Source organism: Amblyraja radiata, chromosome X, assembly GCF_010909765.2.
Source record: "Amblyraja radiata isolate CabotCenter1 chromosome X, sAmbRad1.1.pri, whole genome shotgun sequence".
NCBI classification, from domain to species: Eukaryota; Metazoa; Chordata; class Chondrichthyes; order Rajiformes; family Rajidae; genus Amblyraja; species Amblyraja radiata.
Genome location: NC_045999.1, coordinates 8649756 through 8677401, shown reverse-complemented (window position 1 = coordinate 8677401; position 27646 = coordinate 8649756).

Genomic DNA, 27646 nt, shown 5'->3' with positions numbered 1-27646 from the left:
AAACCTGTATTCATAATCAACCGTAATATAATCATCTGGCAGTCTTTTATTGTTACTTTTTAACTTTATTGTCTGTTTTGTTATGTTTTTTGTTTGTCTTTTGTTTTGTTTTGATTCTTTTCTTATGGATTGAATGTGTTGTGATGTGTTAACCTGGTTTACCAGAGGGACTACAGATGGAAATTAGCCTATAGCTATAATCTTGCGTATTGCATGCAAATGTTTATAAATATGCACTGTCCTTAATAAAAACATCTAAAAAAAAAAAAAAAAAGAGACACCATCAATGCCCACCCATCTATTCAGGCATCTCCTCCTGACCCACCTATGTCAGAATCTGCAGATTCCACAATTACCTCATTAGTCACCTCAAAACCCACACAACTGCAGGGGAATCGAGCCATCCTCAATCCTGAGGGTCCAACTAACAACAAGAAATCCTTCTGGGAAGTGCTAATGAGAGTTGGATGGCAGTAGATGATATGAATTGTACTTATTGCTTTAAAGCCCAAGCCAGAAATCATCCAACTTTTGCTGCATTGAATTATAATTGACTCAGAAGACCATCCAGCCCATCCAAGCTCCAGCTAGTCTCATTATGGAGTAATTGTCAGTTCCATTAACCATTTCTAGCTTTGAAGGTCTGAAAATTAATTTCCATTAAATGCTGATACAGTTTTATTTTGAAACCATTGAGTATTCTTGCTTCCAAAACCCAAAGTGTAGTGAACTTTGGTTTATTACCATCTGCTTTCTTAAAATGTTTTTCCTCACATCTCAAAAAGCTCTTGCCCAAAATTAGGTCACTGAAAGCTAATATGCTTATGAAATAGATAATTAGGAAAGTAAATGTTACGTTGACCTTTATTGTAAGATGATTTGAGTGCTAAACTTATATAGGGCATGAGTGAGACCACTTCTGCAGTATTGCATACTCCAAATGTTGTCTTTCCTAATGCCATATATACTTGTTTTAGATGGAATGCAGTAAAGATTTGCCTGATTGATCCTAGGGTGGCCAGTCATCCACATGAGGAAAGATCATGTAGGGTATGCCTGCATTGTTTAGAGTTTAAATGAATGAGATGTAATCTTAATGAAATGTACCAAGTTCATAAGATAGGGGAGATGCTGGGACGATGTTTTCTTCCAAACATAGGGGTTACCGTCTCAAAATTAGTGGTAGGTCATTTAGGATTGAAATGAGAATCTTCAGTCTGGGTGGTGAATTTATGGAATTCTCATCTACTGAATTGTTTGGAGATTCAGTCAATGATCACATTCAAAACAGAGGTTGGTCAATATTTGGAGACTAATGGGCCTGTCCCACTCAGGCGAGTTTTCAGGCGACTGCCGGCGACTGTCAAGTTGCCGGAAGTCGCCTGAAAAACCGGCAACTGGAACGGCGACTGTCAGAGTGGAACACACATCGCTTCCTTCACCAGGCCGTTACGCAGGCGGGGGACAGGGCAAGCGGGGGGAGCGCTGTCTGAGTGAAATTCATACGGTGCAAAGCCAAGGTGATACAAACACACACCGCGATGAACAGGAAGGTTGCTGCTGTAATTAAGACGGCTAAAGCACAGTGTACGGCAAAGGGGACGGGGGGGGGGGGAGAGGGGGGGATGAAGGGGGGAGAAGAGGTGGAGCCAACTTTTAAGGAGCCAGAGATACACGGCTGTGAAGCTCGGCGGACATTTAACATTACCGGCCGGTTATCCTTGGTTCTGAAAATTATTGCTTACGTTTTTTTCCCCAATGAGCTAACGAAATTCACCGGTCGGCACCGGCTACAACCTATGAGAACCTACTAGAACCTTCGACCCCTTGGCAACCCACTAGGACCTCCTGGCGACCCATCTACGGCACGAGAATTCTCGCTACTTTCCATGGCGGCTTCATTCTAGTCGCCGCTAATTTGTTGAACAATTCGTGGCGACCATAATGAGGCCTAAACTAGTTCCCAGAATGCGGGAACTCCTCACGACCATGAAGGCGACTCCCCGGAAACCAAACGCGAACTTGTGGCAACCATGTGGCGACTGCATAGTCTCCTTCAATCGCCTAAAAAGTCGCCTAAGTGGGACAGGCCCATAAAGGAATAAAGAAGGATTGAAGGGACAGGAAGATGGTGTTGTGATAAAAGATCAGATACATTGACACAAAAGGAGGCTGCTCAGCCCACTGAGTCCGTGAGACTCCCTTGGAAGTAATCCCATCAGTCCCATTCGCTCACTCCTTATTTCACTGCACTTCTACTATTCATTCTCTGTCTCCCATCTCCAACATGTCCTTGTGATATGTTCATAAGATGTTGGAGCTGGATTAGGCCATTCACACCATCGAGTCTACTCCACCTTTTGATCTTTGCTGATCTATTTTTCCCTTTCAACACCGTTCTCCTGCCTTCTCCCCATAACCCTCTACACCCTTATTAATCAAGAATCTGTCAATACCCAATAACTTGGCCTCCACAGCCGTTTGTGGCAATGGCCACAAAGGCAAAGGCAAAGGCAAATTTATTTGTATAGCACCATTCGTGCAAACAGCAATTCAAGGTGCTTTACAGGAAAGAAAAAATAAAATAGTCAATAATTAAAAATTGCAAAATAAGCAATACGACAAATGTATGAATAATAAAACAACGTCAATGAAACAATAAAACGATTTTAAAAAGCACATAAAAGGGTTAAAATTAGACGGTTAAGATTACCTGCATGTCGGGTTATGGAAAAGCTATAGTAAACAACAGTGTTTTTAGGCCTGATTTAAATGCGCTTACAGTCTGTGCACACCTCAGGTGTTCAGGGAGCTTGTTCCACAGGTGTGGAGCATAAAAACCGAATGCTGCTTCAGCCTTTTTAGTTCTGACCCTGGGAACACAGAGTAAACCTGTCCCTGAAGACCTGAGGCGTCTAGGCGCCTCATATACAACAAGTAGGTCAGAGATGTATTTTGGACCTAGACCATTCAGTGCCTTGTAGGTCAGTAACAGAATTTTAAAATCTATCCTCTTACACACAGGGAGCCAGTGCAAAGATTTAAGGACAGGTGTAATGTGGTCCATTTTCTTGGTGTTGGTCAAGACTCTGGCAGCGGCATTTTGGATAAGCTGCAGTTGTTTAATTGATTTTTTATTGAGACCACAATAGGTTGCCATTTAAAAAGCTATTAATTAAAATCACTTTACATGACACCGAGATTATACGATGCAGTGGTTGAGAATTGGTTGATGGACAGAAATCATAGGAAAATATGGGTCATTTTTGGGTTGGATGTGGGAGGTAACTTGAGTTCCCGAAAATGGACACCCACACTGTCATGGTGAGATAATTCAATTGAATCTCACCAATTTATTTTTGTTCAGAGAGCTCTGGTTCTCCAATTCTTTTTTTCATCCATGTGACATTTTGATAAATCCTCTTTGAACCATCTCAAAGACTTTAACATTCCTCTTAGAACTGAAAATATATTGCTATAACCAATCCAGAGCTAAATATATATTTTTTTAAAGTGGTTCTGGTGAAGGGACATTAACCCTGTTTCCCTTTCCGCAGGTGCTGCTTGACCTGTCGAGTATTTATATATATTTTTTAAAACAGAGTTTTATAAAACTTGCGCATAAATTACCTGTTTTTCTACTCATGGCAAAATTGATTTCTGTAAATCAGCCCGATGTATAGAAACATAGAACATAGGTGCAGGAGTAGGCCATTCGGCCCTTCGAGCCTGCACCGCCATTCAATATGATCATGGCTGATCATCCAACTCAGTATCCCGTACCTGCCTTCTCTCCATACCCTCTGATCCCTTTAGCCACAAGGGCCACATCTCCTCTTAAATATAGCCAATGAACTGGCCTCAACTTCCTTCTGTGGCAGAGAGTTCCAGAGATTCACCACTCTGTGTGTGAAAAATGTTTTTATCATCTCGGTCCTAAAGGATTTCCCCTCTATCCTTAAGCTGTGACCCCTTGTCCTGGACTTCCCCAACATCGGGAACAATCTTCCTGCATCTAGCCTGTCCAACCCCTTAAGAATTTTGTAAGTTTCTATAAGATCCCCCCTCAATCTCCTAATTTCTAGTGAGTACAAGCCGAATCTATCCAGTCTTTCCTCATATGAAAGTCCTGACATCCCAGGAATCAGTCTGGTGAACCTTCTCTGCACTCCGTCTATGGCAATAATGTCCTTCCTCAGATTTGGAGACCAAAACTGTATGCAATACTCCAGGTGTGGTCTCACCAAGACCCTGTACAACTGCAGTAGAACCTCCCTGCTCTTATACTCAAATCCTTTTGCTATGAATGCTAACATGTGAGTGGTAGGAGAATAATTGTGGACTTGAAGGCCATCTAGGAAAGAATGTGTTGCGGGGTAATAAGTGGATTGATGGTTACTCTGAGAACTGGCATTGATTTGAAGCGCTATATTGCCTTTCATTTTTTCCTAAGAAATATGAGATTTATACAGCTCAAGAACCCATATGTTTTGCAATATCCTTCAATATGTTTTGTCTGCTTTATAAACCTATGTAGCTGAACTGCCAGATTGTCCTGTTTCACTATACTCTTTAGACCTGTGTCATTAAATCTATATCATCTCTCCCCATCGCTATTGCTAAAGTGCATTACTTCATAATTCTCTGATATTAAATTCTGTCTGACATTGTGTACCTATTTTGCTTGTCTGTCTATATCCTGTTGCAGTTGATTGCTATCATCCTCGTTGTCATACCTTTAGGTTTGTTATCTCTGGCAAACTTGGAAAATTTTCACCATATTTCAATATTGTCAAATGGCCTCTGCATTGACCCTTGTCAGAGTCATATCTCTTTTTTTCTGTTCTTAATTCACTTTTCATCCATTGACACTGCTATTCATAACATAGAAAAGATTATTTAATTTGCATTTCAAACCTCATGTAGTTATATAGCATGGAAAAAATCCATTTGGCCCATCATGTCCATGCCGACCAGTGGGGATCTTTCCATTACAAGTCTCACCTTTCAGCACCTGGCCTATAGTCTTATGACTAGATGATTCCAGCACTCATCTAACCATTCTTAAATGCTGTTGGGAACTCTGCTTCCACAATTCTCACAGGTAGTGCATTTGAGGTACCTACCACTCTGGTGAATAAGGTCCCCCTCAGATCCACTCAAAATCTCTTACTACAATCAATGCCCTCTAGCTTTACCTACCCCTGATATTGGGAATAGTTTCCTGATGTTGACATATTATATAACTCAATCTTGTTGGTTCCTCCCCTTATGCATCTTGTTTCTCAGCAGTCTGTAGGCGTCCATGCTCTCCCAGTCCCCCAGTTGTTTGCCAGGCTCCCAAATGTCTGCCAGATCTCCACCCCACCATTGAACTATTAATAATCCATCATGCCTTCATCCTTCAATCTTCTTTCAGTCTGAGACTCACCCAATTGCCCAACATTGTCCCAATTTTAATTTTTCTCCTGCATATCCAACTCCTGGATCCAACGTCACTCTTCAAACTCACTACAGATTTTATGTAGTGGGCCAATGACAAAAATGATTAGCGGTGCCATGTTTTGGTGGGGTGATATATTACGAAGTGATTCTTGAGGTTGCCCACCTTAGTAGAGAAAATTGAAAAGCATGTTATTATTTAAAAGGTTGTAGACCAATGAATGCCTGTGTTCAGAGAGATTATGCAGGCACCACAAATGAATCAGAGGACAAATAGAATGTTGGCTTCTGCAACAAGTGAAGTATATGAGATAAGAATACACTGAAACCGTACAGACCCTGAGTACCCTGTACAGTTTTGATCTCTTAACTTAAGGAAGGATATATTTTTGTTGTATGTTCACTGTACTGATTCCAGAGATGAGGAGATAGTCTTATGAGAATGACTGAGTAGAGTTAGTCTATAATCTCTGGAGTAAGGACTGACCCCATTGAAACATATAAGATTCTGAAGAGGCTTGATAGGTCAGCACAAAATCATCTATCCATCCATCCATCCATCCATCCATCCATCCATCCATCCATCCATCCATCCATCCATCCATCCATCCATCCATCCATCTCTAAAAGTCTTGTCTTGTTTGCGTGTATGTCTGTGATAGGGTGAGCTCAAGGATATACGCCAAAACGGTACACAATAGCGCAAACATTTTTGCATCACCTTACTCACCATTGACTCAGAACTGCTGTAGTTTTGGGAGCAACAACAGCAGCAGGAGCTTAGCAAGAGATACGACTGATTGGCTCCAGCCCAAGTGGGAGGAGAGAAGTGAGTCAGTGCTGGGAAAACAGTTGAAAACTGAGGAATTTGGTTTGTAAATTGGTAAATCAGGCAATTTATAAGTCAATTTAAGCAAGACTGCTCTTAGCGAGCGGCAGTGAGGGAGCGGCCTTGTGAGGGAAGTGCCCTGTGAGAAAAGTGTGAGCCTTTGGCTCGAGAGTCTTCGGAGAGGAGACGAAAGAAGGAGATGTCAGGCAAGCTGATTCAGTGCGATGCTTGCAGTATGTGGGAGGTCAAGGACACCGCCGGTGCCTCTGGCTGCTACAAATGCGAGAGGTGCATCCAGGTAGAGCTCCTGAAGGGCCGTGTTGGGGAACTGGAGAAGCAAGTGGATGACCTCCGGATCGTCCGAGAAACGGAGTCGTTCCTCGACAAGTCCTACAGTACGATTGTTACACCTAAGGTACTGGAAGAGAGAAGGTGGGAGACAGTGAGAACGGGAGGGAAGCATGGAATGCCAACGTCCCCGGGTGTTGTACCTCTTGTGAACAGGTTCACCCACTTAGAAGCTGTCGGGACAGAAGAGGTGTTTACACTGGGCGGCGGACTGGCTTGTGATGCGAATAGGGCTATTGAGCCCAAACCAAAAAGGCCTAAGGCAGGCAACGCCATTGTAGTGGGAGACTCCATTGTGAGAGGTACGGACAGGGGTTTCTGTGGCAACAGACGGGATGCGAGGATGGTGTGCTGCCTTCCTGGTGCCAGGATCCAGGATGTCACGGACAGAGTGCAGAAAATCCTCAAGGGCGAAGGTGAACATCCGGAAGTGGTAGTGCATGTCGGCACAAACGATGTCGGAAAGAAGGGGATGAATATTCTGCAGCGTGACTTTAGAGAGCTCCAGGACCTCCAGGGTTGTTATCTCCGGTTTGCTTCCAGTTCCTCGTGCTGGCGAGAGCAGGAACAGGGAGATACGGGACCTGAACGTGTGGCTGAGGAACTGGTGCACGGGGCAGGGATTTAGATTCTTAGATCACTGGGATCTGTTTTGGGGTAAGGGGGAACTGTACAAAAGGGACGGATTGCATCTTAACAGGTGTGGGACCAGCATTCTGGCAGGCAGGTTTGCCACTGCTACACGGGTGGTTTTAAACTGAATAAGGGGGGTGGGGTGTCGAATGGGCTAGTGGAGGATGGAGTTAAAGGGAAAGGGTTTCTTAAATGTGTGAACGTAGAGACAGAGGGGTGTAAAATGAGGGTAGAAGCAATAGGTAGCAAGGTGAAAAGTAAAAGTGGCAGGCCGGAAAATCCAGGGCAAAAATCAAAAAGGGCCACTTTTCAACAAAATTGTATAAGGGGTAAGAGTGTTGTAAAAACAAGCCTGAAGGCTTTGTGTCTCAATGCAAGGAGCATTCGTAATAAGGTGGATGAGTTGAATGTGCAGATAGCTATTAATGACTATGATATAGTTGGGATCATGGAGACATGGCTCCAGGGTGACCAAGGCTGGGAGCTGAACATCCAGGGATATTCAATATTCAGGAGGGATAGAGAGAAAGGAAAAGGAGGTGGGGTAGCATTGCTGATTAGAGAGGAGATTAACGCAATGGAAAGGAAGGACATTAGTTTGCAGGATGTGGAATCGGTATGGGTAGAGCTGCGAAACACTAAGGGGCAGAAAACGCTGGTGGGTGTTGTGTACAGGCCACCTAACAGTAGTAGTGAAGTTGGAGATGGTATCAAACAGGAAATTAGAAATGCGTGCGAGAAAGGCAAAACCGTTATAATGGGTGACTTCAATCGACATATAGATTGGGTGAATCAAATTGGCAGGGGTGCTGAGGAAGAGGATTTTTTGGAATGTATGCGGGATAGTTATCTAAATCAAAATGTAGAGGAACCAACGAGAGAGCAGGCTATTTTAGACTGGGTATTGAGTAATGAGGAAGGGTTAGTTAGCAGTCTTGTTGTACGTGCCCCCTTGGGCAAGAGTGACCATAATATGGTTGAGTTCTTCATTAGGATGGAGAGTGACATTGTTAATTCAGAAACAATGGTTCTGAACTTAAAGAAAGGTAACTTTGAGGGTATGAGACGTGAATTGGCCAAGATTGACTGGCAATTAATTCTAAAAGGGTTGACGGTGGATATGCAATGGAAGACATTTAAAGACTGCATGGATGAACTACAAAAATTGTTCATCCCAGTTTGGCAAAAGAATAAATCAGGGAAGGTAGTGCATCCGTGGATAACAAGGGAAATCAGGGATAGTATCAAAGCGAAGGATGATGTGTACAAATTAGCCAGAAAAAGCAGCATACTGGGAGAAATTCAGAGACCAGCAGAGGAGGACAAAGGGCTTAATTAGGAAAGGAAAAATAGATTATGAAAGAAAACTGGCAGGGAACATAAAAACTGACTGCAAAAGTTTTTATAGATATGTGAAAAGAAAGATTAGTTAAAACAAATGTAGGTCCCTTGCAGTCAGAAACAGGTGAGTTGATCATGGGGAACAAGGATATGGCGGACCAATTGAATAACTACTTTGGTTCCGTCTTCACTAAGGAAGACATAAATAATCTGCCGGAAATAGCAGGGGACCGCGGGTCAAAGGAGTTGGAGGAATTGAGTGAAATCCAGGTTAGCCGGGAAGTGGTGTTGGGTAAATTGAATGGATTAAAGGCCGATAAATCCCCAGGGCCAGATAGGCTGCATCCCAGAGTACTTAAGGAAGTAGCTCCAGAAATAGTGGATGCATTAGTAATAATCTTTCAAAACTCTTTGGATTCTGGAGTAGTTCCTGAGGATTGGTGGGTAGCAAACGTAACCCCACTTTTTAAGAAGGGAGGGAGAGAGAAAACGGGGAATTACAGACCAGTTAGTCTAACATCGGTAGTGGGGAAACTACTAGAGTCAGTTATTAAAGATGGGATAGCAGCACATTTGGAAAGTGGCGAAATCATTGGACAAAGTCAGCATGGATTTACAAAAGGTAAATCATGTCTGACGAATCTTATAGAATTTTTCGAGGATGTAACTAGTAGCGTGGATAGGGGAGAACCAGTGGATGTGGTGTATCTGGACTTCCAGAAGGCTTTCGACAAGGTCCCACATAAGAGATTAGTTTCCAAACTTAAAGCACACGGCATTGGGGGTTCAGTATTGATGTGGATAGAGAACTGGCTGGCAAACAGGAAGCAAAGAGTAGGAGTAAACGGGTCCTTTTCACAATGGCAGGCAGTGACTAGTGGGGTACCGCAAGGCTCAGTGCTGGGACCCCAGCTATTTACAATATATATTAATGATCTGGATGAGGGAATTGAAGGCAATATCTCCAAGTTTGCGGATGACACTAAGCTGGGGGGCAGTGTTAGCTGTGAGGAGGATGCTAGGAGACTGCAAGGTGACTTAGATAGGCTGGGTGAGTGGGCAAATGTTTGGCAGATGCAGTATAATGTGGATAAATGTGAGGTTATCCATTTTGGTGGCAAAAACAGGAAAGCAGACTATTATCTAAATGGTGGCCGACTAGGAAAAGGGGAGATCCAGCGAGACCTGGGTGTCATGGTACACCAGTCATTGAAAGTGGGCATGCAGGTGCAGCAGGCAGTGAAGAAAGCGAATGGTATGTTAGCTTTCATAGCAAAAGGATTTGAGTATAGGAGCAGGGAGGTTCTACTGCAGTTGTACAGGGTCTTGGTGAGACCACACCTGGAGTATTGCGTACAGTTTTGGTCTCCAAATCTGAGGAAGGACATTATTGCCATAGAGGCAGTGCAGAGAAGGTTCACCAGACTGATTCCTGGGATGTCAGGACTGTCTTATGAAGAAAGACTGGATAGACTTGGTTTATACTCTCTAGAATTTAGGAGATTGAGAGGGGATCTTATAGAAACTTACAAAATTCTTAAGGGGTTGGACAGGCTAGATGCAGGAAGATTGCTCCCGATGTTGGGGAAGTCCAGGACAAGGGGTCACAGCTTAAGGATAAGGGGGAAATCCTTTAAAACCGAGATGAGAAGAACTTTTTTCACACAGAGAGTGGTGAATCTCTGGAACTCCCTGCCACAGAGGGTAGTCGAGGCCAGTTCATTGGCTATATTTAAGAGGGAGTTAGATGTGGCCCTTGTGGCTAAGGGGATCAGAGGGTATGGAGAGAAGGCAGGTACGGGATACTGAGTTGGATGATCAGCCATGATCATATTGAATGGCGGTGCAGGCTCGAAGGGCCGAATGGCCTACTCCTGCACCTAATTTCTATGTTTCTATGTTTCTATGACCTGTGGTTATTTGTATCAAGTTTTGTTCAGATTGATGTAATATTTCACATTATCACATTTTTAAGTTTACTAAATCCGCTTTGATAATCACTTCAACACTTCAGTGCTGGCAGTTGCAGCTATGACATCACAATGGGATCTCACAGTCCTCCACCCAACATGTTGCCATCATAGAACACTTAGTCGTGGTCCTGGCAGCAATAACGGTGCACGATAGCGCTACATATTTTGCACCACCTTACTCACAATTTTCCTGTCGTGAGGGGTATCAAGTTTCGTTCAGATTGATTTTATATTTTAAGTTATTCACATTTTTAACTTTACAAAATCCCACTTTGAGAAAAATTTCCAGATTTCAGCACCAGGTCCATGGTTCTAAGTCATTGCTCCTTAGGTACAAATCTAAATAGCTTTTAATGCGATGTTGGTTTCTGGCTGTGCTACCATTTCAGGCAATGAGTTCCGGACCTCTCAAAGCTATTTTGCTTCTTTTAATGCATCCTATTATTTTAAGCCATCAAATCCTAAGATATTGTAGCAGAATTAGGCCATTCCGCCCATCAAGTCTACTCTGCTATTTGATAATGGGTGATCTATTATCCCCTCTCAACCCCATTTTCATGCCTTCTCCCTGTAACCTTTAACACCCTTACTAACCAAGAACCTACCATCTCTGCTTTAAAAATACCCAATGACCTGTCCTCCACTGCCATCGGTGGCAATGAATTCCACAAATTAACCATCCTCTGGCAACAGAAATTTCTCCTCATCTCCATTCTAAAGGTACCACCTTTTATTCTGAGACTATGCCCTCAGGTCCACTACTGGAAACATTGTCTCGACATCGACTCTATCTAGGTCTTTCATTATTTGGTAGGTTTCAATGAGATTCCTCCTCATCCTTCTAAACCACAGCAATTATTGGCCCAAAGCCATCAAATGTTCCTCATACGTTTACCCAATCAACTCCGGGTCATTCTCGTAAACCTCCTCTGGACCCTCCTCAATGTTAGCACATTCTTCCTCAAATGCGGGGCCCAAACCTCCTCTCTACGTCTTAAAGCTGATGTAAATATGTTTTCTGTGGGGGAGAGTCTTGAACTAGAGGAAATAGTTTCAGGATAAAGTCACCTATTTATGACTGAGATGAGAATGAATTTCTTCCTATATAGGCCTTTGGAACTTTGGGATTCTCTTGGCCAGCGTTGTGACCATCTTTGTGTGTATTCAAGACTGGGATAGATGTTTGGACTGCAGGGTAATTGAAGAAGAAAATGAACTTTGGACCAAAGATCCGATCAGTCACGAACTTAGTGAATGGTAAAGAAGCCTTGAGGGGCCATGTGGTTTACTCCCATTCCTTTTCCTTATGTTCTTATTACCATGCTTAAGAAGAGAAACACTGAAAATAAAAGTAAAGTAGTCGGATTACATGTTATTGTGAGCTGCATTAGCCAAATTTTATCCCTCAAAATTATATTTTGCAGATTAACAATAAGACAGAAAATTTAAAGATATAAGAGATGACAAAAAAACATGCTTAGCTCGTCAAAGTTCTTCTAGTGGACTATTATACCCATTGTAAGGCAAACCAGCACTGAGTTACATTTCAGCCCCATAAAAGCAAATCTATGTTAATCTTTAATTTAACTTGGGAGGGCAGTCAGGTTCAGAACAAATTATTTAATGCTGTTTTTCAAGTAAGAGTGATAATTGACCTTTAAATTCCTCAGTTTGCAAATTTTGAGAGTTTAATTTGCCTTTGTAGGAATGTGCTAAAATGAGAAAATTGAGAATTTGCATGTCAGTTTGAAAATAGTTTTGAAATACAGATCTTATTCCTTCAGACATTGCAGGCAAATGTTTAACACTGAGTCCAATTTGATCCTGTATCTATTTCTCCTGTAATTCTGTGTGTCTTTAATACAATGGGTTTGCTCCATAAAAATCTGATGTGCCAAAGAGAAGACAAGCTGACACATGTTGAAGCATTTTGTGAATGTCAAGTTGGCTTCAGCATCTTTAGTTTCAGTATATGGCATTACTACAGGTAATGGTCCCGTTAATCAGTATTGTAGTATTGCAATGCCAACAGTTTTATTTCCCACCCTATCACAACCAAAACGTCTATGCCTTGGAACACTGAGACACCAATCTGGCCTTTCTTTCAACCATGCTTCTGCAACGCAACAATATCAATCCCCATGTGGTCTAAGTTATTCTGCCTTACAGTCAGCCTTCTTGCATTAAAATGGATGCAATTTAGCCTTCCAAACCACACACGAATTTTGCATGCCAATGCCGGGCCTGCCCATTGGACTGACATATTTCCTTCTATATTTCATTGTAGCTCTATACATCTTTTCGGTCTCCCTCCTACAATAGCCTTTTGCCACTCATTTATCTAACTTATCTTCCTATTTCTATACCTACTAGCAAATAGCACTGGAAGTGATCAAGAGAATACAATCTTAGACATCCTTCTCTTTAGTTTGCTAGATAACTCTCTACATTCATGCTGCAGGACTTTAGTGTTTTGTAATCTAATAGGCAGTTCCAGGTAGCAGGAGATTGGGTTATGCCTTGTGTTAAGATAACATAAGATAACATAAGGCATGACCCAATTTCCTGCAGCCTTCCTTGTAAAGGGTTAAATTTAAAACCAACCTGTTGGAACATTATTTCAATGAATGAATAGTAAATCTATGAAACCAGTTCCCCAGGGGAAATTGTGGAAGGAAGTATTGGTGAATTATGTCAGAAGCTAATATTTTGAAATACAATATAGAAGTGATTATGTAATTTAAAATAAGACATATAGGAAATGTAGCAGACTTGAAAGATCAGGTGGTTCTGGTCCCCCACTGGGGGTTTCTTTACTTTGTGCCTCAAAATTTAAGAAGCACTGGTGGCGTGTGATTGCCATAATTAGTCATCAGTTGAATATAGAGGTTACAGATGCTATACAAATCGCAAAATAGCAGCTCCATACCATTGTATTATGCGATTATAAGGGAATTTAATTCTTATTGGATAATTCTTATTTCTAAAATGCCCAGTAGATGCAAACAAAAGTCTAGAAAATAGATGCAGTTGTTCCATTTTAGTCACAGCATGCAGATTAAAAATGGAAATAGACACAACTGTCCAGATTCAGAGTAAAACCAAAAGTAATTATAGTCCTCATCAGAGATTTCTCTTTTTAATGATGTGATGACACATGCAGAAGAACATCCCCAGCAGCTTATGGACTGAAGATAGACACAAAATGTTGGAGTAGCTCAGCGTGGCAGGCAGCATCTCTGGAGGAAAGGAATAGGTGATGTTTCAGGTCGAGACCCTTCATCACTCCCTGAAGTTTGAAGAAGGGTCTCGACCTGAAACTTCACCTATTTATTTTCTCCAGAGATGCTGCCTGATCCGCTGAGTTACTCCAGCATTTTGTGTAAACCAGCATCTGCAGTTCTTTCTTATACACCTCTTGGACTGATTTGAGGCTTGCATTTATTTGGTAGAAGATTATTGTAATGGAGAAAGTAGTTGCTGAGCCCTCACCATACTGAGCTTTCAAAAATCTGTGTGTACAAAGTCTGTGTTGTTGATATTCTATGATAGGGAAACATCGAAAGCGATGAAAAAGAGAATCAAAAAGTATGATGTCCCAACGTATTCACACCACTCAGCCTTTAATGCATGATGGCTTGATCGTATGCACCAAGTAAATTATAAAATAATTCCCATAGACGTTCTCCATGGGGAATTAACCTCAGGGGAAGGGTCAATTGGGTGTCTTCAATGACATCTGTAAGGTAAAATCATTAGTGGCTTAAAATCAACAAGGACAATAGGAATGCAATGGAACCACAAATTTTACAAAGAAATCCTAAAAATCTGGGGAAAACGAAGACTGCATGTAGGGGCAGTAGAGCCTAAAGGAAGAACAAAAACGCACAAATGTGGCTGAGTTGACCTTCAAAACAGATGCAACAATGACTGCAACTCCAACCATAGCAGATATCTGCTCCGCAGAAAATACATATTCTTCCCAGCATGAAGCAAACTATAATAATGATAGAAGAGATGGAATATACTGAATCTCTGATATTAACTTTGGTTGAAACTAATTTTGTAGGCTATTATAAAATATTATGTCAAAATACCATTAGATCAAGTAACAAAGTTAGTAAAAATGCTTTGTAGCTACTTGAGGTTAAAAATCATGCACTTCACAACAATATTGAGAAACACCAATCAGATATTTTTGTGGTTTTCTGGTACATGAGAGATATGATCACTGTCATAACTGTTTGGAATCAGTTTTTCAGAATACTGTGATACCAATGATTTCATGGAAGTTGATACTTTTCAAATTACAGATTCTCCCAGACTGACAACATTCAAGCTTTAGGGGATGTGAGAACAGTTAAGCCTATATTTGCTGAGTCTATTATATTTTGTGACATGTACAAATATCAATATCAGTGCAGTAGAGCGCATTCAGAAAGAAGATCCAGAGTAATATGCTGCCCTAAACATAAAGAGTGGATCTGTCACACCTCGAGCCCCTGGATGACAAGCTGTATAGTGTGTAAGAAAAAGCAAAAATAATAGATTGTATCAGACTGAGAGACTGCAGAAAGAAAATAGATTAATTAGTAAAGGAAGTGCTATGGTAAAATTAAGAATTTAAAATTAAAATGATTAAAATTCAAAGAGCAAGGAGAAGGCATGATAATATAAGGGAGGGAATATCAAAGCAATCATTCAAAAATGTTGCATAACTATATAGAGTACAAGGGGATAAATGCAGACAGAGCACAGCCTATTAGGGACCACAAAGGTAATCTCTATGTGTAGACAGAGGATAAGGGTAAGAATATATTTTTAATGAATATATTGCACCTGCCTTCACAAAGTAAGAGGACAATGATGACATTGTGGTTCAGCAGGAAGTGTGAAAAATATTTGATGGGATAAGCACAGTAAGAAAGGAAACTATAAGATGTTTAGCATCTTTGAAAGTATTCTATCCCATGATGTTATGGGAAAAGAGGAAGGAGAGTGCTTGGGGCCTGGAAGAGATTTCTGCATCTTCGTTAGCCACAATATGAGATTCCAGAACACTGGGAATATACCTAATGTTGTTCCTTTATTTAAGAAGGTCAGCAGGGTAGGAGATTGCAACCTTCACGTGGTCCGCCCTGTTTTGACGAATGCAATCAACCTGGCGTGCACAATCAAATAAGATCAAATAGAACAAGTTGTCCTACAACTTTCCTGTGCACGCCAAACGCAAGAAGAAGAAGAAGGTCAGCAGGGTAATGAAGGCTTGCCTGAGGCTGCAGTAGGATATTAATCAAATGAAAGTTTGGCAGAGCATTGGCAGATAGAATTTAATCTTGATAAGTGTGGTGTTGGATTTTGCAACATCAAGGTAGGACATCTACCTCTATCTATCTATCTATCTATCTATCTATCTATCTATCTATCTATCTATCTATCTATCTATCTATCTATCTATCTATCTATCTATCTATCTATCTATCTATCTATCTTATAAAAGTCTGTGCCTGCCGTCCGTCCGGCTGCCTTTCTGCCTTTCGATTAGTTCCCATCGTTTGATGTCACAATGTCCGATGCTCGCAGATGTCCAATCACAATGCCCAATGCCCGCAGATGTCCAATCGGAATGGATCCATTTACATGGACGGCTGCCGGCTGCATTTCTTCCTTTGATTCAACTGCAACTCCGAAACCAGACGCAGAATCGCCGACATCTTTTCCATTTCGGTAGAGATTTCACTTTTCTTTCTAAGTATCCGCTCCTCATTACATTTCGTCGTGTTTAAGTACACGTTTTTAATCAAATCCTTCACCCCCCCCCCCCCCCCCCAATATTTCAAAAATAAACTGGCTTCTCACCCATAGAAGCAGCCCCAGCCCCTGGTGAACGTTCCATTGTGTGATGTCACAATGCCCAATGCTCACATATGTCCAATCGGAGTGGATCCATTTACATATGCCTTTGCAGGAGCCCGAGCCAATGGTGAACATTCCATTGTGTGATGTCACAATGCCCAATGCTCAAATACATTTTTGCCATAGAGGGAGTACAGAGAAGGTTCACCAGACTTATTCCTGGGATGTCAGGACTTTCATATGAATAAAGACTGGATAGACTCGGCTTGTACTCGCTAGATTTTAGAAGGTTGGGGGGGGGATCTTATAGAAACTCCTGATTACATTTCGTCGTGTTTATGTACACATTTTAAATCAAATCCTCCCCCCCCACCCCCACCAAATATTAAAAAAAAAACTGGCATCACACCCATAGAATCAGCCCCAGACTCGGTTTGTACTCGCAAGATTTTAGAAGATTGCGGGGGTATCTTATAGAAACTTACAAAATTCTTAAGGGGTTGGACCGGCTAGATGCAGGAAGATTGTTCCAGATGTTGGGGAAGTCCAGAACAAGGGGTCACAGTTTAAGGATAAGGGGTAAATCTTTTAGGACCGAGATGAGAAAAACATTTTTCACACAGAGAGTGGTGAATCTCTGGAATTCACTGGCACAGAAGGTAGTTGAGGCCTGTTCACTGGCTGTATTTAAGAAGGAGTTAGATGTGGCCCCTGTGGCTAAAGGGATCAGGGGGTATGGAGAGAAGGCAGGTACATGATACTGAGTTGGATGATCAGCCATGATCATATTGAATGGTGGTGCAGGCTCGAAGGGACAAATAGCCTACTCCTGCACTTAATTTCTATGTTTCTATGTTTCCCTCTCCTCACCCCTCTCCCTCTCCCACCCATCACTCTCTCCCCCACCCCCCTTCCCGCTCTAACCCCACCCCCTTCCCTCTCTCCCCCCGCCCCCTTCCCCTACCCCTCTGTCCCTCTTCCACCAGTCCCTCTACCCCTCCCTCGCCACTCTTCCACTTCTCTCCCCTTACCCCACTCTCTCCTCTCCCTCCCTCACCCCTCTCTCTTCCCCTCCCTGTCCCACCCCTTCCCCTACCCCTCTGTCCCTCTTCCACCACTCCCCCGTCCCTCTTCCACCACTCCCGCTACCCCTCCCACCCTCCCCACTCTCCACTTCTCTCCCCCTTCTCTCCTCCCCCTCTCCTCTCCTCACCCCTCTTCCATCCCTCTCCCCCCCACCCCTTCCCTCTCTACCCCACCCCCTTCCCTCTCTCCCTCCGCCCCCTTCCCCTACCCCTCTGTCCCTCTTCCACCATTCCCCCTACCCCTCCCTCTCCCACTTCTCTCCCCTTACCCCACCCCTCTCCCTCCTCCACCCCTGTCTCCCCCTCCCTTCCCCTCTCTCCCCCACCTCTTCTCCTACCCCTCTGTCCCTCTTCCACCACTCCCCCTGTCCCTCTTCCACCACTCCTGCTACCCCTCTCCCCCTCCCTCCCTTCCTCCCTACTCTTCCATTTCTCTCCCCCCCTCCCCCCCCACACTCTTTCCCCTCTCTCCCCCCACACCTCTCCCCCTCCCATCCCATTCTCCCCCTCCCTCCACACTCTTCCCCCTCTCCCTCCTCATTCCCTTAACGTGCACAGTCTCTGTCTTTAAGAAGGAACTACAGATGCTGGAAAATCGAAGGTAGACATAAAAAAAGCTGGATAAACTCAGCGGGTGCGGCAGCATCTATGGAGCGAATTGAATGGTCAACGTTTTTGGCCGAAACCCGGAAGAAGGGTTTCGGCCAAAAACGTTGCCCTTTTCCTTCAGTCCATAGATGCTGCTGCACCCGCTGAGTTTATCCAGCTTTTTTGATGTTGTACCAGCCTCTCTCTCTCTCTGCCCTTTTCTCTTCTCACGACTCATGCACGCCTGCTCCAAACCCCTCTCCCCCCCCCTTCACCTCTCTCCCCCATCCTCTTCTCCCCCCCCCTCCCCCTCTCCCTCTCCACCCTCCTCCTCCCCTTCCTCACAAAATATTTTTTGTGGGGGCGGGTCCTCAGTGTGTGTGAATGTTTGTGGAGGCGGCCACGCGCTCTCCATTCAAGAAGACGCTCATCTGTTTGTGGAGGCGCGTGCTTAGTATGTGACCAAAGATCTTTTTGCGGAGCTCTCTGCTACAAGATCTTTGTGTGTGACGACACACGCTCCCCCCCCCCCCCCCCCCTTTGGTGCAGGAGGCGCGCGCAGCATCTGAATGCACAGCGATTATTCGGATTCTTCACTAACCGTCATTCTGACTTTGCTTGTGAAGAGAAAAGTCCTGAATTGCATTTGTCTGATGCAGGAAGATTGTTCCCGATGTTGGGGAAGTCCAGGACAAGCGGGTCACAGTTTAAGGATAAAGGGGAAATCCTTTAGTACTGAGATGAGGAAAACATTTTTCACACAGATAGTGGTGAGTCTCTGGAACTCTCTGCCACAGAAGGTAGTTGAGGCCAGTTCATTGGCTATATTTAAGAGGGAGTTAGATGTGGCCCTTGTGGCTAAAGGGATCAGGGGGTATGGAGGGAAGGCAGGTACAGGATACTGAGTTGGATGATCAGCCATGATCATATTGAATGGTGGTGCAGGCTCGAAGGGCCGAATGGCCTACTCCTGCACTTAATTTCTATGCTTCTATGTTTCCCTCTCCTCACCCCTCTCCCTCTCCCACCCATCCCTCTCTCCCCCACCCCCTTCCCTCTCTACCACCACCCCCTTCCCCCTACCCCTCTGTCCCTCTTTCACCACTCCCCCTACCCCTCCCTCCCCACTCTTCCACTTCTATCCCCTTACCCCACGCCTCTCCCACCCCACCCCTCTCTCTTCCCCTCCCTTCCCCTCTCTCCCCCACCCCTTCCCCTACCCCTCTGTCCCTCTTCCACCACTCCCCCGTCTCTCTTCCTCCACTCCCGCTACCCCTCTACCCCTCCCTCCCTCCCCACTCTTCCACTTCGCTCCCCCTTCTCTCCTCCCCCTCTCCCTCTCCTCACCCCTCTCCCTCTCCAATCCCTCTCTCCCCCACCCCCCTTCCCTCTCTACCCCACCCCCTTCCCTCTCCCCCCCACCCCCTTCCCCCTATCCCTCTGTCCCTCTTCCATCACTCCCCCTACCCCTCTCCTCCTCCCTCCCCACTCTTCCACTTCTCTCCCCTTCCCCTCCACTCTCCCTCCCCACTCTTTCCCCTCTCTCCCCCACCCCTCTCCCCCTCCCTCCCTCCTCCCAATCTTCCCCATCCCCCCTCCCCCACATCTCTCTCCCCATCTCCCACCCCCTATCCCGCTCTCCTTTCCCTCCCAAATCTATCCAGTTTCCTCCTCCTCCTCTCCCCTCCCTCCCCTCTTCTCACCCCCCCCCCCCCCCCCGCAAACGCCGTTGGGGAAACAGACCCAACGAGTCTGCACTTGGTCTAGTAAATAACTAAAACTCTCATCTTGTATGTATGTATATTAGTTTGCTTGTATGTATATAAATATATATATGCCCGAAATACAGCCAAAATGGTACACGATAGCGCTACCATTTTTGGCCCACCTTGGTTGCCTTTGCCGATTTCCAGATCGGCATTTTTTTGGCGTGTATTTGCCTCCCCTGGCCTCACAACGGGCACACGACGGGTACACGGGTAAGTTTTGTTCTATTTTACAAACGGCTGCACGGGTCCTTTGTTCACTTTATTAACTTTAACTTAATTTCTGCCGTCAACGGTACAAGTTTGAATGTGGCAGTCGCACCTGCGCAGTGCGGGCCCGTCAGCCGCTCATGCGCAGTTTGGTGGAATTTTGCATTGGAGGAATCGGACCTAACGGGTCCGTACTTGGTCTAGTATATATTAAAAGGTAGGACACCAAGGAGTGTTGATGAACAGAAAGATTGAGGGGTCAAAGTCCATAGTTTCCCAAAAGTGGCAGCACAGGTTAATAAAGATTACATAGAAGGCATTTGGCGGGTGTGTCTTCATGGGTTGTGGCACAGTAGATAAGAGTTTGGATGTTATTTTCCAACTTTGCAAACATTTGTCAGGGCACATGTGGATTTTTGTGTGGAATTCTGGTCACCACACTATAAGAGGAATGTGGTTGTGTGGGAAAGAGTGTAGAGGACATTCACCAGAATGTTGCCTGCATTGGAGGACTTTAATTATGGGGAAAGATTATAAAGGTTGGGCCTTTTTCCCTTAAAACAATGGAGGCTGGGAGATAACTTAATAATATATAAGATTCTGAGAGGTATGGATAGGGTAGATAATCAAAATCTGGGGATGGGGGTGGGGGTGGTGGGTGGACACAGGTTGATTGGCATGTGAGAGAGATTGAGATGCATGTTATAGGGGAATAAAGGGAATGGGACAGATGGGATTGCCCTGTGGGAAGCCTGTATGGGTCTGATGGGCCAAAAGGCCTTTTGTGTTGCAGTTGGGAGGCAAAGTAAGGAAGATCTTGCAGAGGCTCTGAATATCATTTCCAATTCAGTCTGGCTACAAGAGTGGTACCAGACAATTGGATTATTGCAAAAGAGAGAAAATAATCAGTTGATTAACTCCAGCCTCAACTGTGGTTCAACTATGATGGTGGGCAGTTTATTGAACTTAATTGTAAGTGGCAGTATAAATCTTCATGTTGAAAGACATAAAGTACACGAATGACCGGGATGTGTTATGGAACGTTTGTCTGACTATTCACTGAAATTTTTGAGGAGATAATAAAATGGAGAGCAGGGTGGTTCCTATATGGGCAGGTACATAAAAATGCTGGAGAAACTCAGCGGGTGCAGCAGCATCTATGGAGCGAAGGAAATAGGCAACGTTTCGGCTCGAAACATTGCCCATTTCCTTCGCTCCATAGATGCTGCTGCACCCGCTGAGTTTCTCCAGCATTTTTGTATACCTTCGATTTTCCAGCATCTGCAGTTCCTTCTTAAATCCTATATGGGCAGTATGTTTATGTGCATTTTAGCAAGGCCTTTTATATAATAGACCCTCAATAAAGTAAAATTATATGATCTTCACAGAAGGTTGGCTAATTGGGTCCAAAATTGGTCTGGTTGTAGCATAAAAAATGGTAATGATCAACAGGCGTTCTTGTGACCTGAAGGCTATTTCCAATGGGTTGCCACAGGCCTAAAACCTGGTTGTTGTAGAATATGTTAATAATTTAGACGAGTGTAAAGAGCATGATGAAAAAGTTTTCTAATGATAGAAAAATTGGGCAAATGGTTAACAAAGGAGGAATGTGAGAGGGTATTCATGGACTGAGTTGGATGGAAAATGTATGTTTCAGGTTGCAGGCATTACACCAGAACTAGGAAAAGTTAGAGATGAACATATTTTAAGTTGCAGAAATAGGGCAGATGGATAGAAAAAGCAGAAGGGAAAATGCAATAGCATGGAGACCACAAGTGGCCCGTTGAAAAGGAATGGTAAATTTATGCCTGTAGGACATGTAGTAGCGGGAGATGAGAAATAAAGAACAAACGTGAGGAATATTTGAGACGGGTCTGAAATGTCTGTAATTATTGAATTTGATGATGAGTACTAAATTATGTAATATATCATAAGCTGCAATGCTGTTTCTTGAGCTTACGTTGAACTTAGTTGCCATATGGAATGGAAAAATACAGTGAAAGAAACTTAGGGTCACCCTTATGAATTAAACAGTGCCGTTCTGCAAAGTGGTCATCCAATCTGTATTTGGTTTCCTTAAAGTTGAGGATGCCACATTTTGAACAACAATGCAGTTTATTAATTTGAAAGAAGTACCAATAAAATAAATGTTTCAATGCCTGTTTGATGTGTAAGGGACATTTCCTCTAGTTTGATGAGAAACTTGGAGTGGTACAAAGAGGATCTAGGTGTTGTTGGTGCTCTTAAATACTAATGACATAGACGAGACTAAGAAAGAGGTTCTGCTAAGAGAATTTGAGGTGTTTAAGATTAAATTAAAAAGCAGAACCACAAAGAAAATCTTTCAATGTTACCCAAGCTCTGTAAATTGGTACTTGGTAAATAAGATGAATAGATGGTGAGTTTCAATTCATGAGACACTGGCATCATTACTGGAGATAGGTGGAACAGTTTCATTGAAATGGATTACAAATGAACCATGCTATGAACTAGAGTTCTGATAAATTAAATAACGGGGGAGACAAATAGTGCATTAAACTAAGTAGTGTCCGGTGAAGGGCTTCAGTGGAGAGAAATATGGAATACAGGAAAAAAGACTGGATGTAGTCCAGGGAAGTGATTGTGTAGGATGGTGACATGAGAATACAAACAAAAGCATGTACTAAAGAGATGCATGTACAAAAGCATGAACCCGGTAAGAAAATGGTAATAAGACAAATAATCAAACTATTATTCAGTTCTGCTGCTGGACTCTCCAGCGAAAAAGTTGGCACCTGCCACTCACTACATTCAGAACGTGCATTGAATCTGTGTAAATCTATCGCATCTAATGTAGTGATGATTGGATATTTTTAGTGATATTGACTAAAGGACAAAAATTATCAAGTGTTGCAAGAAGATCTCTGTTTTTTTCCAAAACTGAGCTAACGCATCTTTAAAATTTAAAATGAAAATCTGCTGAGACTTTCATCCAATGTCTCACCTAAAAATAGCATCTCCATTAGTGAAGCACTCTTTCACCATTAACCTACATTTTGTGGACTAGTGTGGTCAAATCTTCGACGTTCTGATCTGAAGTAAGATTCAGCTGCAGGTGTCACTTGAAATTGTCATTTCTCAATTTAGCCAATAAACTGCATGAGGTGGATAAATGAAGGAATAAAAACGAGTACAAACACATTAAAAAAAATAATAATAATGTTCGGCATCATAAAATCTACCAGTTCAGTACAAATTAAAAAAGTAAATATCCAGCTGTTTTTGAAGTACACAAATCCAAATTATGCAACTCTGCCAATTATGCAAAACAATGCTGCTGAATAAGAATTAATCTTTGCATTATTTGCAAAAGACCAGAAGAACATAACTTCTAAGCCAGTGAACCGGAATTCAGCTGAAGAACAAAATTTGTAGCCAGGACCATTTTTTTCCCTTTTGAGCTTCTTCAATCGCCTTTAGCTGAGCAAAATTAAATTATTTGTATAAACTGATTTACGGACTATATGGTTTATTTTCAACCTGAAAGCAAGTACTGAGCATTTGACATTTCAACGTGTGTTTAAATGGTAGGCATAAAGGGTATCGATCTCAATGTTGTACCAAGTAGCACTATTGTTTTGATACTGCTGTTGCTGATTTGATCTCTTACTGATCATGAATGTGCACATTGATAGGACCACACACTACTCAGAATATTTGAATTGTACATTTGGGAAGAATATAGAATAGGTATTTGATGGTGCTTATCCCAATGTAAAAACGATTGACTGTTAGAACTGAAAAACACGGTTTGTAGTAAATTACATAATTCTGTGTGTTTTGGAGCAGAAAGAACCAACCGTCTTTGAAATTTAAAATAATACAATAATGTGCAGATTTGTGGAGAGCTGCTGGGGTTTAGAGGTGATTGGAGAGAACTATGGTGATTAAAAATTTTTTGGCAAAGATATCTCAGTGCACAGGGATGACTTTATCTTGGGTAGGAGGGCATCTTGTTGGTAGTTCCACTGAATCTATAACATGAAATATAGGATGGCACAAAAAGTTAGATTAAGCTACCAAAAGACAGGGAGAAGAGCTCTATGCAGTAAGAATATAATTGTAATGACACAGAAGGAGGCCATTGAGTGTAATTAAGTTCCGAGAATAGTAATCCACCTATTTCATACCCCTGCATAATCCTGCAAATTATTTTCATGAACCTATTAAATTCTGTTTTAAAAGCCCAATTAACTGTATTCACTTTCCTTACAGGCAGTGACTTCTTGATTATCATAATGCCCTTCATTAAAATGTTTTTTCTTTCATCTCCCTATATCCTTTATAACATTTTAAGGAGGCATTATATTACCAAAGATATTTGGGAGCACAGATTTTAGTTATATATTTTCAAGGACCAATGCCTTCCGAGTCTGAGATTCTCTGAAAATGTCAATGAGATGTGACACTTTTGCAGGCAGAGTTGTAACCTCTGAATCTCGCCTGGAATATTTTCACTGAGGTTTGTTATCTTTCTTAAGGGCACCAATTGCATTGGTACATTATCATCTACAACTCGCCATTCTAGAATGGCAACAAACTGCCCCTATCCTTTCTTGCAGCTTCTACCTAGTTAATGGTGACATGGGAACATCTTCATCACTACCACTGCCGCCGATCAAGAAGGTGGCATTCCATTGGCTTCTGAAGAACAATTAGGGGTGGGCACTATTGTATATCTTACCCAACCAACAATATTCATATTCCATAAATTAATTAAAAAAAACAAAATGACTTCTATCCTACCTTTTGTATAATTGACCACAACTTGCAAATAAGTATTATTAACCAGTTACCCTAACATCTGTTTTCAGCAGCTATTTTCAGATAGAATTTATTTTAACGTATTCATTTACAGATTGTGGGTGCCACTGAAAAGACTGGCTTTTATTGTCCATTCTAAATTGCCTTTCGAATAAATTAATTTTCAGACTGGGAGGCTGTGATTTATGTTGCCATAAGTATCAGTGTCAAGGCTCCAGTTCTTCAGAATCAACATCAATGATTTTGTTGAGGGGAGTAAATCATTATCTGCTTAATCTCTCAAAGTATTTCCGACAATATAAAATTGGGTGGCACAGTAAGCTGTGAGAATGATGCAGAGGCTTCTCGGAAAGATAGAAACATTGTATGAATGGGCAAAATGGGAAAATGTGAGGGCTGCAACCTTTCTATAAAGAATGGAAGGGTGGAACTTTTTTTAGATGTTGGGAATTTGAACGATGTTGGTGTTCAGAGGGACCTAGGGTTTTATTTAAGGGCATCATTAGAAGTTAACATGCAGCTGCAGCAAACAAAAGGGAAGCCAAATAATATGATAACTTTTACTGCAAGAGGATTTGAGTAAATGTGTCTTGTTTAAATTAAAGAGGATGTTGATGAGTTTGCTTTTGGAACATTGTGTTCAAGTTAAGATCTCCTCCATCCAGTGAAGATACGCCTGCAATTGAGGGAGTGTAGCAACAGTTTACCGATTTGATTTCGAAGTCAATTCTGTGAGGAGAGGTTAAGCAGATAAAGTCTATATTCTTATGAGTTTAGGAGAGGTGATGTCACTGAAACATAGAAATTTTTAGTTGACAGGTCATTGAACAGAACCATTACTTCTGTTTCTCTTTCGACAGATTCTGCCTGCGTGTCTGCGGTATTGTCTATTTATACAAAATCAAAGGTGTCCTGAAATGGAATAATGAAATTATTACTTGCAGCAGGACAACAGATATGTAAACATAGTACTCTATAAACACCAAACTAGGGCAAGTAGGACAAGTGTAGATGGGGCACCTTGGTCGCCATGGGCAGGCTCGACCAAAGGGCCTGTTTCGGTGCTCTATGATGTGATGACTAATAGTACAAAGACAAAAACAATGCCACTCCGAGTCTATGTAGTTTGGAGCTTATTTTATAGGTTGTTGTGTTTAATAACGTGATGGTTTGTTGGGAAGAAGCATGCCCTAAACATGGATGTTACAGTTTTCAGGCTCCTATACCTTTTTCCCGATGGGAGGCATGAAATGAGAGCATGACTGGGGTGGTGTGGGTCTTTGATGATGCTGGCTGCCTTTTTGAGCGACTCCTGTAGATCCCTTCGATGATGGGGAGGCCAGTGATGGACAGGGTAGTGTTCATCTCCTTCGTTCCTGGTCACTCGAATTGTCGAACCAGACCTTGATGTAACCGGTCAATATGCTCTCTACTGTACACCTATAGAAGTATTCATTCTCCTCAATTTTCTGAGGAGCTAGAGGCGTTGATGGGCCTTTTTTATGATTGCATCAGTCTGCTGAGTCCCGGACAGTTCATTAGAGATATGCACACCCAGGAATTTGAAGTTCTTGACTCTCTCCACCACTATCCCATTGATGAAGACCCTCTGGGTTTGCAACCAAGTGTTACTGTCCCAAAATAGTGGGTCAACCATCAAGCTAGAGATGAAGAGAAATGTCTTCATCCCGAAGGCGATGAATCCTTAAGCTCAGTGAACGAAAGCTGGTTTGTCCTCTCCAATTCCATTAATGTTAATAGTTAAGAGCTTTTAAAATTATTTGGCACGTGATTAAACACGTATTAAAGTATGCAAAGATAACATCCATCCTTGGTGATTATATGAGAGACATAACAGAATGTTTTGTGATTCCATGGCCTTGACAGCATATCTTATAAAAGTGAATAATGTAGACAAACCCACGTCAAGGCTAAGAATTAACTTTAACAAAGCAAATAGGAGTTTATTATTCAGCCCCTGAATCTGCTTCAATAAGTCGTTATTAATCTGTACCTGAAACCATTCATTATCTAGAGTGTAGGAAATAACTGCAGATGCTGGTTTGAATCGAAGGTAGACACAAAAAGCTGGAGTAATTCAGTGGGACAGACACCATCACTGGAGAGAAGGAATCTCTCCAGAGATGCTACCTGTCCCGCTGAGTTACTCCAACACTTTGCATCTGCCGTTATCTAGAGATCAGACCTATTTATGCACTTTTCTATGCACGATTTGTGCATAAAAGCCATTTTGCATATGTTTGATTGTGCAGTATTTTCAGGTTGATAAGCAACCATCAAGATTCATTGCAGCGCATCTAACATTTGCCGCTCATCAGGCATTCATCTAATGATGTCTTGTGGTGCACAGGGCCCTTTTCCATGAGGACCGATAGAAATTAGATTTTAGTGCATTTCATTCACTAAAACAGGCGCTGCGACATATTGGCCCCACAGTTTCTGTCAGTCTTCATTTCTAATCACTTGGTACATTTCAAACAGCATTGCTTGGTGTGCTGTTATATGTAATGTCCAGCATTGATGCAGGCTGTTATCTCTGTCAGAATGATAAGTAAGTGCTTTACAGTGGTGTGTGGCCATACATCACAGAACTAAGATCTGTATAGACAGAAAAGGATGACACTGTGGCCAGGCTAGTACAGCTGCTGTCACATATCTCCTGTGCTCCATTTTCAATTCATGACCTCAGTTAACCCTGTGCGGAGTTTGCATGTTCTCCTTGCGATGGATAAATTTCTCTGGATGTTCCAG